Source organism: Equus caballus, unplaced genomic scaffold (genome assembly GCF_041296265.1).
Source record: "Equus caballus isolate H_3958 breed thoroughbred unplaced genomic scaffold, TB-T2T unassigned-0002136, whole genome shotgun sequence".
Lineage (NCBI taxonomy): Eukaryota > Metazoa > Chordata > Mammalia > Perissodactyla > Equidae > Equus > Equus caballus.
Window position 1 is genome coordinate 27,501 of NW_027222244.1, and position 4,927 is coordinate 32,427.

The window sequence follows — 4,927 nt, forward strand, 5'->3', positions numbered from 1 at the left end:
GCGCCGAGCGGCGCGGGACCGCGGGGCGCTCGGCCTTCTCGGAGGCTCGAGGGCTCCGGCGACCCGGCGGACGAGCAGCGGCGAGGCCGCCGCCGGGGCCGCCGCCCTGCCGGGTCGACCGGCGACCCGGCCCCCGGGTCTGGTGGCACGCGGGTCGACCAGATGTCCGCGCCGAGCGCCGAGGGGTCGCGGGGCCACGGGGTGCTCGGGCTTCTCGGAGCCCCGAGGGCTCCCTGGAGCCTGCGGACGAGCGGCGGCGAGGCCGCCGCTGGGGCCGCCGCCCTGCCGGGTCGACCAGCGGCCCGGCCCCCGGGTCCCGTGGCGCGCGGGCCGACCAGATGTCCGCGCCGAGCGCCGCGTGACTGCGGGTCGCTCGGGCTTCTCGCAGTCCCGAGGGTTCCGCGGGCACGTAGCTGCGAGACCCGGGCGGCTGCCCTCCGCCCGGCTCACGGGGGCGGTCGTGTCCATCAGCTGGTCGTGCGGAAATCCCGTGGTTGGCCTCCCTCCCTCCCTCCCTCCCTCCCTCCCTCGTCCAGCCGCACGTTTGCGGGGTTCGTGCGACTGGGATGAAATAGACCTTCCTTCCAAAGGACAATCGGAGATCATCCATCATACCTCTCGAGTCCCCAAAAGCCAAGAAACACGCCAACCAAAACGCTTTTATTATGCCAACCGTTCCCGTTTTCATTCCTATCGTTTAGGGAGGTTTGGTGGCAGCAGCGGCCGAAAGCAAAAGGAAACCCGAGGAAAGCGGCTCCATCCACCAGGGCTGTGTCTCATCCGTGCCGACGCAGGAGGGACGGGCTTCGTTCGTTCGTTCGCTGCGGCCCAAATTCCCGGGCCGCCCGAGGACCGCTCGCACCGGCCCGAGGGAGGGAGCCCCGGCAGGCAGGACGCCTCCGGTGAAATGGCCAAGTCGACCGCGCGACCCACAACCCGCCCGACTGGGGGCGAGAAGGCGCATGGAGGAGGACTCCGTCCCCTAGTCGGCAGACGGCCCTGGGACAGGGACGTTCGCCAAAACCTCCCCAAGGCCGCTTTCCGTGACCGAGTCGGCCTCCCCGCCTGTACTCGTCCCGGCCCGAGAAACGAGACGCGGGGTGGATCGGGACCAGGCCACGCACCAGGCCGGCCGGCGCTGCATCCTCCCTCCCCCGACCTGACCTGACCTGACCTGACCTGACCTGGACGAACGCCTCCCCATCGCCCGCCCCCCGCGAGGCTGATCCGTCCGGCCGGTGAGGAGGCCGCTTGTCGGGCGCCACCGGCTGCCCGGCATCCTCTTATATAGTGTTCGAGGAGGTCGACCAGGTGGCCCGGCCGGGATGGGGGGGGGGTGGGGTGCGGGGGTGGTGTCCCGGGCGGCGGGGGGCGGGGGGGTAGGAGTGGAGAGGGAAAGGTGGGCGGGGCGAATGCCGGGGGCGGGGGTCGGCGCGGGGCGGGGCGGGGCGGGAGTTGGGGATGGGGGAGGGGCGGGAGGCCGTCTGGACATGGAGGGTCGGAAGAGCGGTGGTGACAATGATTTTCATTATCATTTAGAAAGAAGAACGTGGACTTCTTTAGAGGAGTCCTTTGAATAGCTTCTCCATTTAGTTAACATGCATCCAAATGGAGGTCGGGAAACTTGGGTCCTGTTAACATATGGATGGAAGTGGAAAGAACTATCGCGATGACCGTCCTTGTGTTTCTTTTATTTTTTCTTTCTTCCTTCTCCCCAAAGCCGCCCCCCCCACCCCCGCCCCGCCCCGCCCCGCCCCGCCCCGTCCCGTCCCGTCCCGTCCATCCATAGTTGTAGGTTCCAGTGGTAGGTCTTTCGGGTTTCTGCTATGTGGGCTTGAAGGGCGATGCTGGGTCTGGGCTGCGCCCAGGATCCGAACCGGTGAAAACCTGGGCCGTCGAAGCCGGGGGTCGGGGTGGGGGCGCGTACTTGACCGCTCGTCCACGGCTCGGCCCCCGGCCCTTGTTTTCTAGGGAGAGAGACAGAGAGACCCGATCCATTTTCTCTTGGCCTCTAAAGCGTGTGTGTGGTCGAAAGGCGACGGAGAGAGGGGTTCTGGTCCAGAAAGCCCCGACCGCGCCGCCACGGGGATCGGTCGGTCCCGCCCGAACCGTCCGAGTCGGAAGGAACGGACAGCTTTCCTCCTTTGGGCCCCTGACTTGGGACCAACAGGGGAAGAGAAACAGGCCTCTCTCCCTCACACCCTGGCCCCTTCCCCCAGGACGCCCTCCTTCTAGTCAGCCCGCCTCTGGCTTTTCCACACGCCGACGACCGCTCGTCGGCATGGACCCACCTTCCTTGGGGGACACCACCACACGACTCTCCCACTCGTCTGCCTGCCTTTCGTTGGCGTCGCTGCCAAAGGCGAGGGGTAGGGGTGGCGGTGGCAGGGACGGCAGGGGCCCAGCGGCTCTCTGGAGGGTGAGGAAGTCTTGCTGGTTCTCCTAGGTCGGTGATCTTTCTCGATCTCCACACACATTCTTCGTTTGGGGAGCCAAGAGACGCCCTCTGAGGAATCCCTATGGCCAGGGTCGATCACTTACTCGCTCACTGCCTCGGCCTCGGCCTCGGCCTCGGCCTCTGTCCATCTTGTCTCTCTCCCTCCCTCCCTCCCTCCCTCCCTCCCTCGTCGGTCTCTGTGTGTGGACGTCTAGGTGGAGGCGAGGCAGGGAGGCCATCCACCCACCCACCCACCTCGTGGTTTACCACACGCTCTACACGGAGGTAGAATTCCCATCCCACCGAATCCATCCTTTCCACGGGGCACAAGCCAGTGGCCTTCGGGGGTCTCTCTCCCCAAGGTGGCGCATCCGTCACGGCTATCTATTTCCAGAAGGTTTCCGTTTCCATCCCCTCCCTCCGAAAGAAAAAACGGCCCCACTCCCGGATCTGCCTCACCACGACCACCACCACCACCACCGCCGCCGCCGCCGCCGCCGCCCGCCGCCGCCGCCGCCGCCATCTGCTGTCGCCCTCTAGGGTTGGACCGTTCTAGCTCTCTCCTCTGTGTGGAATCGCAACGTAGGTCGCCTTGGATGTCTGGCACCTCTCACTTAGCAGAAGGTTTTGGAGGCTCAGGCTGGGCCACGCTTTGGCCCGGGTCAGTGTTCCGTTCCTCCGGACGGCTTCCTCGTTTTCACGAGAAGGAGCCGTGAAGACGGAAAGGAAGGGCGGATGGATGGCTTCTCCCGTGCTACGAGTCCCTCTCCCCTTTTCCCCAAAGCGTGAGGGGCGGTCGACAGGATCGTCTCTGATGACAAAAGTCAGAGGCACCCCGGGTCAGACACCGTGCGAGGCGTTGGTGTGTTCTCGAGACGAGAACACGTCCCCGTCAGCGTTTCCTGTCGTTCTCGTTCCGAAAGGATTCACGCGCCACCCCGTCTCCCTCAAGGTCTTAGGGCTGTCGTGCTCCCGCAGCCGTCACGTGTCGTGGATCCTGGGCACCACCACGCCACCCCGCCCCCGCCCCCCCGCCATAGCTGTCGATCGCTATGTGGCACGCCTACGTTTGCCCAAAAGGGCAGTCCGATGGACAGCGTGGGTGCTTTTCCCAGCAGGCAGGCAGGTGAGAGTCACCCCTCTAGAAGGTTTCCAAGCCCCGTTCCATTCTCAGAGGCAGCTCCTTTGGCCATCAAGGAGGCAGGCGATGGGGGTGGGGGTGGGGATGGGGATGGGGCCGGGGCCTCTGTCCCTCTGTCGCGGTAGAAATGATTGGGAAAGGAGGGACGATGGGCGTAGGTCAACCATCCTGGGCGGTGGTGCTTTGGGAGCTTTTTCTAGAAGAAGGAGCGAACGGCCTTCCCTGGGAAGGGAGGAAACCAGAGGAGGTCCCCCTCAGACCGACCTGGCACGAGAAGGACACTCTCTCTCTCTCTCCCTTTTCTTCCTGACTTGAAATCAGGAGACAAAACTCCCCTGCCAAAGGGGCCCTCCCGAAACGGGGAGTGAGGAAGACCTCCTTCTCTTCACGGCTGAAGTTCTCCCTGCCTTTCCTGGACGGGAAGGATAGCACCTACGCCCGCTGCCGTCGGCGACTTTTAGTCCGCCTGGAGAGGAAGAAATTCTTTCCCGTGGCCGAACCCTGGCCGTTCGTTCGTGCTGCAGAGGACGTGGCCCTCTCTGACACACCCAGGAACCTCCTCGCTCCGGGTCGCTCCGGGTCGAGGAGAGGGAGTTCTGTTCTGTGGTTTAGAATGGTGCTTAAAAAGGGACATCGCTTACAAAGGGTCCTCGTCCCCCTTCCTAAACGGACGGCTCGGCTCGGAGGCGTGAGATACGTTTCGCATCCTCCTCGTCGTCTTCACTCAAAGTTTTATTGGAGTTTGAAGATTTTATTTTTTGTCTTTCCTTTTTCTCCCCAAAGCCCCCCCGGTACATAGTTGTGTGTTCTTCGTTGTGGGTCCTTCTAGCGGTGGTATGTGGGACGCCGCCTCAGCGTGGTTTGATGAGCAGTGCCGTGTCCGCGCCCGGGATCCGAACCGACGAAACACTGGGCCGCCTGCAGCGGAGCGCGCGAACTTAACCACTCGGCCACGGGGCCAGCCCCTTACTGGATTTTTAAAACAACTCCGGGGGCCGGCCCGGTGGCGCGGCGGTGAAGTTCGCACGTTCCGCTCCGCCGGCCCCGGGTTCGCCGGTCCGGATCCCGGGCGCAGGACCCGGCACCGCTTGGCGAGACACGCTGTGGCAGGCGTCCCACCTGGAAAGTAGAGGGGGATGGGCACGGATGTCAGCTCAGGGCCAGTCTTCCTCGGCCGACAGAGGAGGATTGGCGGCAGATGTTCGCTCAGGGCTCATCTTCCTCAAAAATAAAATAATAAATCGATTCGATAAAATATCAAATAACACAACCGCGGGATCACGACTTAGAGTCACCATTGGCCCGATGATGCCACTCCCCACCCCCCCCACCCCCCTACCCCCCACCAT